This window comes from Ovis canadensis, chromosome 2 (genome assembly GCF_042477335.2).
Source record: "Ovis canadensis isolate MfBH-ARS-UI-01 breed Bighorn chromosome 2, ARS-UI_OviCan_v2, whole genome shotgun sequence".
NCBI lineage: Eukaryota > Metazoa > Chordata > Mammalia > Artiodactyla > Bovidae > Ovis > Ovis canadensis.
The window spans coordinates 189,840,751-189,851,263 of NC_091246.1; the positions used below are offsets into that span (position 1 = coordinate 189,840,751).

At 49.0% G+C, this 10,513-nt stretch overlaps 1 pseudogene; it reads right to left on the reverse strand.

Moving 5' to 3' along the window:
- Window positions 1–8,897: 8,897 nt before the first annotated feature.
- Window positions 8,898–9,811, reverse strand: LOC138434695 (aldo-keto reductase family 1 member B1-like; annotated as a pseudogene).
- Window positions 9,812–10,513: the final 702 nt, after the last annotated feature.

The window sequence follows — 10,513 nt, forward strand, 5'->3', positions numbered from 1 at the left end:
CAGCTGGAAGAGACCCTGTGAGACTTGCTTCCATCATCTGGACACTGGGACTGACAGCATTGAAGCAGACCCCCCCGAGTCCACGCCATCTCAGCGCACACAGGCCACCCTCTCAACCACCAACACGTGCATTTCTGAGCCCGAGGTGCAGAATGGGCTGACCGGGGGCCAGAAATCTGCACTCTGATTCTTTGCCCAGGAGGCAGGATGAACTCTGCCACTAGACTCACTGAAGCAGCCTATCCAGTGGTCGGTGGGCGTCACATGTAAGCACTCTTTTGACAGGGGCAACTCCAAGATGCCTGTTGCTTGCTTCTCCCACCCCCAACCTGCCTCTCTGCACCCTTTCTGGTGTCTCCTGGCCTCACCTGCCCAAAATGAACCCCTGTTCATTCGTTTCTATCTCTGGCTCTGCTTCCTGGCAGCGGAGGGGAACTATATGAGCTCATGCACGTACATCCACAGCTTGCTGTTTTGTGGGTGGTTGTGAGTGTGAGTGTGTGTGTGTGTGTGCACGCGCGCGTGCTAAGTTGCTTCAGTCTGTCTGACTCTGTTGCAACCCCATAGACTGTAGCCTGCCTGGCTCCTCTGTGCATGGGATTCTCCAGGCAAGAATACTGGAGTGGGTTGTCATGCCCTTCTCCAGAGGATCCTCCTGACCCAGGGATCGAACCCTTTTAAATTGATAATACTTCTGGGTTGGGAATTTGCACCTCCTGAGTTCTCTGATCCCCCAAGAGTGTTGTGTGTCCCTAGCTTCCACCTGCCTTTCTTTGAGCCCCTGGAACACATCAGGCTCTCAGCTTCTCTGCTTCTGATGGACAGAAGTGGAACTCTGCGACCTCACCCAGCTCCCTAGAGTGTCACTTGGCCCCTGTGCCAAAGTGGGGTTGAGGGCTGGAGAAATCGCTGATCCTGGCTTCTTTCTGGCTGGGACTCTATTTGGCTCTCAGCCCCCTGCCCCTGCCCTCTGATACCTGGAAAAACACAGAGGTTAGTCCTTCCAAGGCCCCGTATCCCTCTTTCCACAGTCTAAAAGCCAGACCGGCTGATGACGCTGGCCACACGGCTGCCTTCCTTTCCTGAACTGCCTGCTTCCCTTTAACATCTCCCTACTCCCACCCTGGACCGCCAGTCACTGCCCCACCCCCAAGGAACATCCATAGACTGGGGTCCCTGCCTCTGCCCTTCCAAGAAAAGATAAGCTTTCACAAATAAAACAAATTTGCAATGTCTTAAAGAGGCTGGAGACAGCAGGGTGTGGGCCACAAATGTGGGCTTTCAGGCATTGGCAGCAGAACAAACAGGGTGTCATTCAAATGCAGAAGGGACAGTTTTCTGCCCAAGGTCAGGCCTCTTTGGGGTGGGCAGGTCTGACTCACAGTCGAAAGGCCACACCTGCTCTCAAAGGGGCCCAGACCACCCCTCTCCTCCATCCTTTACCCCAAGATTCAAATCCAGGCTAGTCTGACCACCTCCCCCCAAAAAATTGGACTTTCATAAGAGTTAGGCCTCAAAATAGGAAGAGGGGCAGGATGAAGAAAAAAAGCAGAAAAAGGCTTTTCTGCCAGTCCCCCTCCCTACTTTAGCCCTGGGGATGCGGGAGAAGCCGCAGAGGCAGGGACCCCTCTCTGCCTCTCCTGGCTCTTGCTCCATGAACTGGGCTGGAACCTGTCCACTGGGCCCGCCAGGGTTCCCCATGTGTCCTCCCCTGGCCAGCAGGCCCCTGGCAGCTCTAGTCAGAGAGCCCAGCTGGCCGCAGCCAGCCCCCTGCCCACCCTGGGCCCTGCTCAGAGGACAAACCTGAACTGATTCTGTCAGGAAAGGTTAGACTTGTCTCCCAGGCTGGCTGGATTCGGGGGGACGAGACAAATGCGTTCAGACAGCCCGGATCCAGAGCTCTATCTGTCAAACATGCTGGCCACCTCTCCGGCAGTGCTCTCCCTGGAAAGATCATGCGGGCTCCATCCATCCTGTCTTGAGAAGGCTGGCATCCTGGCCTGAGGCTTAAGAAAAGAGATGGAGGAAGCAGGTGCCTGCAAGCGGAGGGCCCTTGGGGGAGAGGCGCTACATCCAGACCCTTGTGGAGAAGCCCAGACAGCACCTTCTGCCCTAGGTGGACACTGATCAGGCACCTGATTCTGAGATGATTACAGCAAAAGCCGCAGCCTGGCTTTGGGAGGAGGGCTGAGGACTAAGAGAACACACACCCTGCGCTGTGAGAGCTCTCGCTTCTTCCTGCAGAGGCTCCCAACCTCCACACTTCCTGCACAGACTAGCTGATATGGCAGTGGATAGCAGGCACACTAGGTGGAGTAAGCAGGAGTGAAACCCACAAGCCTCTGAGCCCCTCCCCAGGGTGAGCTTGCAGAGGCCATGCCACAAAGTTGAGCCCCACACCAGCTCTCAGCCTGTCAGCTTCCCTGTGATTGGTCATTTCTTCACCGCAGTCTTCCCCCACCTTCCCCTGATAAATGCAAGAACGAGAAACTTCACTGAGGTGATGAAATCCCACTAGAAGAATTTCCATGCATCAAGCCATCTTGGGGACACAAAAAGTCTAACCATCACCTATGCATCAGGCAAAGCAGATTTCTTATTAGCTTAGCTGACTAGTCACTGTTCAGTCACCCAGTTGTGTCTGACTCTTTGTGACCCCATGGGCTGCAGCACACCAGGCTTCCCTGTCCATCACCAACCCCCAGAACTTGCTCATACTCATGTCCGCTGAGTTGGTGAGGCCATCCAACCATCTCGTCCTCTGTCGCCCTCTTCTCCTGCCTTCAATCTTTCCAAGCATCAGGGTCCCTTCCAGTGAGTCAGTTCTTTGCATCAGGTGGCCAAAGTATTGGAGCTTCAGCTTCAAGATCAGTCCTTCCAATGAACACTTAGGACTGATCTTTAGGATAGGCTGGTTGGATCTCCTTGCAGTCCAAGGGACTCTCAAGAGTCTTCTCTAACACCACAGTTCAAAAGCATCATTTCTTTGAGCTCAGCCTTCTTTATGGTCCAACTCACATCCATATATGACTACTGGAAAAACCATAGCCTTGACTAGATGGACCTTTGTTGGCAAAGTAATCCCTCTGCTTTTTAATATGCTGTCTAGGTTGGTCAAAGCTTTGCTTCCAAGGAACAAGTGTTTTTTAATTTCATGGCTGTAGTTGCCATCTGCAGTGATTTTGGAGCCCAAGGAAATAAAGTCTGACACTGTTTCCATTGTTTCCCCACCTATTTGCCATGACTAGAGGCTACAACAATGAACATGGTAACCACAGGGTCTGAATAACAGATGGGTCCTTTTGAACTGAATGTTTGTGCCCCCCTCCCACCCAAAATTCATGTGTTAGAACTCTAGCCCACAGTGTGATGGTGTGAGGATGTGGGGACTTGGGAAAGTGGTTGGGGTGAGGTAAGGCCATGAGGGTGGAGCCTTAGAGCCCTTATAAGAGTCTCGGGAGAGCTTGCCTCCTGCCTCCACTCTGCCACGTGAGGATACAAGAAGTTAGCCGTACGCAACCCAGGAGAGCTGTCACCAAACACTGGATACACCAGTTCCGTGATCTTGGACTTTCCAGCCTCTAGAAATGTAAAAAATACCTTCGGTTGTTTATAACCAGTCAGTTAATGGTATTTTGTTATTGCAGCCCAAGCTAAGACAACAGATTAGAGAATGAATATCAGGCTGTTATTAGGATCACTCCTATCCGTGATTCCTGGCCTGGTCTGGCCTCTGATTAGATATGTGATTTGGGGCAGGTGCCAGAGCCTATCTGAGACTCATCAATGTCCTGTTCATCTCCATTGCCCAAAGATGATTTGAGAGCAGCTGTAGCCAACTTTCCTAACAGCACCACCTAGCTGCTCTTTTAATGACCACCTGCTCTGGGCCTGATACTTTTCTGCATTCTTGGAATACAGTGAACAAAGCAAGCAAAAATTCCTGCCCTCAGAGGGTTCACATTGGGGTGGGTGGGTGTGCCCCAAACTACCCCTTCTTCTTTATAAGACATTCACAAAGACCAAAACTCCTCCAAACTTACTGAAGGTCACCTCTTAGTGTGACAAGCCTCCATGACCTGCATGGAGTAGGCCTGCCCTCTGCTGACTCATGAAAGAGCCAGAGCAACAGGAAGGGACACAAGATGGGTGCAGATGGCTGGCCCACCCCCAGGTCAGTGGCAAGGCACACCAGTTAGACCCCTTAACTCAGTGTTCAGGGCCCATACCTGCCCATCAGCCTGCAGGTACTAGAGAGCCTTGGGGCCTTCTCTGAGTTCTTTTAAAAAGTGCTTTCTTCAGATATGCAATCTCCAAAGTCGACCCTGCCAGCAACTCTGAGCTAGGAAAGATTTTACTTCTATTGTTTCCCTTGATGATCACTTTGATATCAGCAACCCCCCACCATGAGGCCTTAGTGCTGCTTCCCCCTGAAAACTGGGGAGGAGTACGCTCAGGTCCTTCTCCTAAACACTGCCCCCATAACACAGGACAGTTATGCTAGGAGCTTCCAGCAAGAACTGGGAAAGAACTGGAAGACAATAAAGGGAGGTTAAGGAGCCCAGAGCCCTGATGGTCCACTACAGAAACATGGCTTTCTTCCTGCTAACTTCTTTTTTTTTTTAACAGTTACTACAAAATATTAGCTATATTCCCAGTGTTGTACATAATATCCTTGTAGCCTGTCTTACACCCAACAGCTTATATCTCTTAATTCCCTATCCCTTGGACTTTCCTGGTGGCTCAGACAGTAAAGCGTCTGTCTAGAATGCGGGAGACCCGGGTTCGATCCCTGGGTCGGGAAGATCCCCTGGAGAAGGAAATGGCAATCCACTCCAGTACTATTGCCTGGAAAATCCCATGGACAGAGGAGCCTGGTAGGCTACAGTCCATGGGGATGCAAAGAGTCGGACACGACTGAGTGACTTCACTTTCCACATGTAAGTGATATCATATAGTCTGTGTCTTTTTCTGTCTGACATTTCACTTAGCATAATGCCCTTCAAATCCATCCATGTTGCTGCAAATGTCAATATTTCGTCCTTTTTTACAGCTGAGTAATATTCCATTGTATACGTGTACCACGTTTTCTTTATCCATTCATCTCTTGATGGACACTTAGGTTGACTTCCATATCTTTCCTGCCAACTTCTTGGCCATTGCCATGGCCCTGCCTCCTGGGCAATGGCTGAGCCACCACGCCTATCAGACTCTCCTCAAGTCCAGATTCAAGATAAGAAAGCCAGCCCTTCTCATTCTGCCTAATCAAGCCCAGCTTCACATATATGGCTCACTGGTGGGGACCCTGTGGGAGTAACTCCCTTACAGAAGCCCCAGCCTCTAGCAACAGGTTGATGGCCTCCCTGCTGGATCACAACAGGGAGACAGCAGCTTAGCACAACACAACAACCCCACACCCGATTAGCAGGAACCCACGCAGCAGCCGCAGGAGCCAGGGCTGTGGGGGTGCAGCGAGGGGACTGACTCCCTGCAGTGGAGGAAGGGCAGCAGAGAAGGTGAGCAAGATTAATCACATGGTTCAAAGTCAGCCACAGACTGGAATAGAAGACTGGCCTAAAACTGCTCCACTGAGTCCCCCACCTACATTGCCCAGAGAGTTCTGCTCTCCCTAAGCCCCCAAAGGGTGCTTTAGTAGCTGTTTCCCTATGAAGCCAAATGTGTATGCAGTATTTCCTGATAAAATGCAAAGACTGTCTGAGGCACTCCAGCCCCTCATTTGGCTCTGAGGTGTAATTAATACATAAATTAAGCTCCTACAGACTCACAAATGCCCAGAAAAAAAAAAGAAAAATATAATTAGCTTGCCCGTATGACTCAATCTGTCAGCTCTGAGCTAACGCCACATAACAGATCCTGAGGGCTTCGATCCAGCGCTGCTCCTGCCCTGCTCTGGGGAGGTGGGGTTTTTATGGCAACTGTAGGGAGCCAGGGGCTCTGGGCATGGACATCCCAGCCAGCAGAGGGCTATGGGTGCAGGCGCTGCAGGCTGGGAGCCAGGGCAACCAGGTAGCATCCAGGGACCTGCAGAGGTGGCCCCAGGATATGGCAAGGGGTGGAGAGGGCAGCCCCAGGGAACCAGTCTACACATTTATCCAACTGTGTCCTTCTCTGGGCAGAACTTGCAGCAGGGGCGAGGGAACCAGAGAATTGTACTGAATCTAAGATTCATCTGTCTCTTCCACCCTGTCATCTGTGTCCCATACCATCTACAAGAAGAGAAAGACTGGAAAGGGAAACAGAAGCGGGAGAGGAGAAAGGGGCCATGACCGCAGTAGAGTTGATAACCACACACGTGACTATGTGCTGTCGAGGGCTTTCTCAGAGAGGGTGCCACTGGGAAGTCAGCACTCTGGGAAAAGGACAGATAGGTTTTTCCCTTCCACACATTATTTATATTACAAAATCAATATGTGTTTGTTTAAAAACCATTTCAATAAGAGGATGAAGTAAAAAGTACCCCTAAACATTTCTCCCCTGTCTCTCAATCCCCAGGGGATTATATCATTAATAATTTATCCTGTTACTGTGTATTCTTTCTCAGTGCATTAATATTTGGAGCAATAATTACTGAAAGGGAGATGTTGCCGTGCGTGTGGTTTGGCACCTTATGGGCTAGTCACTGTTGTGCTTGTGCTCCATCGCTGAGTCGGGTCTGACTCTTTGCGGCCCTGTGGACTGCAGACCGCCAGGCTTCTCAGCCCATGGAATTTTCTGGACAAAATACTGGAGTGGGTGGCCATTTCCTCCTTTAGCGGATCTTCCCAACCCAAGGGTCGAATCCTCATCTCTTGCACTGCCTGCTCTGGCAGGTGAAGTCTTTGCCACTAGCGCCATCTGGAAAGCCCTAATTCACAATCACCTGCACCATATTGTGAACACACAGCTCCATCTCACTGTTTTTAGTGAATGCACAGCTGCCAGCATATGAAACAATTTATATACTTTTTATTTATGTTTACCACTTCATTTATGTAGTCTTATTATTAATGGTTTTGGCTTATTTCTAGAAGTGAACTTTTTGACTCATAGAAATAATGCTTGGACATATTTGGGGATGGTATTATTTTTCCTAAATATTTTTTTTCATAAATGCATTTTTTGTTTGAGGCAAAGAAAAGTCTAGCTGAAAGGATTACAGCTCCAAGCAATCAAGGCCCAGCTATTAGAGGCACTATTCTGATTTTGTCAATTCAATTTCAGTTCAGTTCAGTCACTCAGTCGTGTCCAACTCTTTGTGACCCCATGGACCACAGCACGCCAGGCCTCCCTGTCCATCACCAACTCCCGGAGTTCACTCAAACTCATGTCCATTGATTCGGTGATGCCATCCAACCATCTTATCCTCTGTCATCCCCTTCTCCTACTGCCTTCAATCTTTCCCAGCATCAGAGTCTTTTCAAATGAGTCAGCTCTTCACATCAGGTAGCCAAAAACTGAAGTTTCAGCTTCAACATCAACATTAGTCCTTCCAATGAATACTCAGGACTAACCTCCTTTAGGATTGACTGGTTGGTCCTCTTTGCAGTTCAAGGGACTCTCAAGAATCTTCTCCAACACCACAGTTCAAAAGCATCAATTCTTTAGCACTCAGCTTTCTTTACAGTCCAACTCTCACATCCATACATGACTACTGGAAAAACCATAGCCTTGACGAGATGGACCTTTGCTGGCAAAGTAATGTCTCTGCTTTTAAATATGCTGTCTAGGTTGGTCATAATTTTCCTTCCAAGGAGTAAGAGTCTTTTAATTTCATGGCTGTAATCACCATCTGCAGTGATTTTGGAGCCCCCCAAAAATAAAGTCTGACACTGTTTCCACTGTTTCTCCATCTATTTGCCATGAAGTGATGGGACCGAATGCTATGATCTTAGTTTTCTGAATGTTGAGCTTTAAGCCAACTTTTTCACTCTCCTCTTTCACTTTCATCAAGAGGCTCTTCAGTTCTTTTTTGCCTTCTGCCATAAGGGTGGTGTCATCTGCATATCTGAGGTTATTGATATTTCTCCTGGCAATCTTGATTCCAACTTGTGCTTCATCCACCCTAGAATTTCTCATGATGTACTCTGCATAGAAGTTAAATAAGCAGGGTGACAATATACAGCCTTGACATACTCCTTTTCCTATTTGGAACCAATCTATTGTTCCTGTCCAGTTCTAACTGTAGCTTCTTGACCTGCACACAGATTTCCCAAAAGGCAGGTCAGGTGGTCTGGTATGCCCGTCCCTTTCAGAATTTTCCACAGTTTATTGTGATCCACACAGTCAAAGGCTTTGGCATAGTCAAGAAAGCAGAAATAGATGTTTTTCTGGAACTCTCTTGCTTTTTCGATGATCCAGCAGATGTTGGAAATTTGATCTCTGGTTCCTCTGCCTTATCTAAAACCAGCTTGAACATCTGGAAATTCACGTTTCATGAATTGCCAAAGCCTGGCTTGGAGAATTTTGAGCATTACTTTACTAGCATGTGAGATGAGTGCAATTATGCGGTAGTTTGAGCATTCTTTGGCATTGGCTTTCTTTGGGATTGGAATGAAAACTGACCTTTTCCAGTCCTGTGGCCACTGCTGAGTTTTCCAAATTTGCTGGCATATTGAATGCAACATTTTCACAGCACACACAATCCAAATACTCTTTTCTAAACTAGTATTTGGGTTGCGTATCCCCCAACTGGACAAGAAGGGCAAAAGAAAACTATAGAGACTTCCAGTCTACTGATTCTGCTCTTTGGACCCAACACCAAGCTGGCTGAGCCCTCTCTGGTTTGTCTGGAAGTTGCTGACCCACCACTGAGGGACACGGCCTACACACAAGAAGAGTGAGGTGGGAGACAGCAGGTCACTTGGGCAAGGGCAGGTGCCCACAGCTTCAAAACTCCTTCAAAACTCCTCGTGAAAGGGATAATCCCTGTGGGAGGCACAGCTCACCAAGGCACAGGCCCTCCAGTCCCTGTTGTAGCTGAGCAAGGTGGTCATATCCTCCTTGCTCAGTTCAAAGTCAAAGATCTGGAAGTTCTCAGCAATGTATTCAAGTGTCACCAACTTGGGGATCACAATCAAGTTCCTCTGCATGGGGAATCAGATCAGCACCTGGCAGTGGCTTTGATCCTGGGATCCTCCAGTATGGAAGGGTCTTCCGGCTTGGCCCGAGGGCCTGTCGGGAGAGCCTAGGGGACTGTAGGCAGTCACCACAATGCCTTTGGAGTTGCAAGACTGAATTAACTTCTCCTCAGTGAGGTATGGGTGGCACTTGATCTGGTTAACTGCCAGCTCGTATTTTAAGCCAAGTTTGTTTAAGATCTTCTCCACTTGGAGATGGTTAAAGCTGGAGACTCCAATAGCTTTCACCATCCCTTCGTCCACCAGCTCTTCCACGGCTGTCCAGGTATCCACGAAATCTTTCTCACTGGGAATCACATTGCAGTCCTCATCCAATGGGAAGAGTTTCTCCCAGGCTTGAAGCCCGTGGGCCAGTGGATGAGGCAGAGGTCCAGGTAGTCCTGCTTCAGCTTCTGGCAGGCACCTTTCACAAGGTCCTTGTTACGAAATATGCACCACAGCTTGCTGACAATGAAAAAGTCCTCACACTTCATGACCTTCTCCTGGAGCTTCACCTGGAGGGCCAGCCTCACCTTGTTCTCGTTCTGGTACATGTGGGCACAGTCAATGTGATGGCACCCAAGATCAACCGCCACCTTCACAGCCTCCATCATTTTGCCTGGAAGGGACTTCCAGGTGCCCAGCCCCAAGATGGGCATCTTTGTGCCAGTGTAGAGCACAATGTGGTTGGCCATGACTGCTGAGATCCACTGACTGGGATCAGAGGACCATCGTACATATTTTTTAATAATTTTATTTATTTAGCTGTTGTTGTTTAGGTGCTCAGTCATATCTGATTCTTTGCAACCCCATGGACTGCAGCACACCATGCTTCCATGTCCTTCACCATCTCCAGAGCTTGCTCAAACTCATGTCCATTGAATCGGTGATGCCATCCAACCATCTTGTCCTCTGTCATCTCTTCTCCTCCTGCCTTCAATCTCTCCTAGCATCAGGGTCTTTTCTAATGAGTTAGTTATTTGAATCAGGTGTCCAAAGTGCTGGCGCTTCAGCTTCAAGATCAGTCTTTCCAATGAATATTCAGGGTTGATTTCCATTAGGATTGACTAGTTTGATCTCCTTGCTCATTTTGTCTGCTCTGGATCTTGGAAGCTGTGCAGGCTTTTCTCTAGTTGCAGTGCGCAGGCTTCTCACTGTGGTGGCTTCTCTTGTTGCGGAGCACCGGCTCTAGAATGCAGGCCCAATAGTTGTGGGGCAGGGGCTTCGTTGCTCTGTAGCATGTGGGATCTTCCTGCAACAGGGGTCAAACCCAGTTCCGGCACTGGCAGGTGGATTCTTTACTACTGAGTCACCAGGGAAGCCCCTTTCTTACATATTTTTAAAGATACTTTAATTTTTAGAGCAGTTTTAGGTTCCCAGTAAAATTGAGAGAAAGG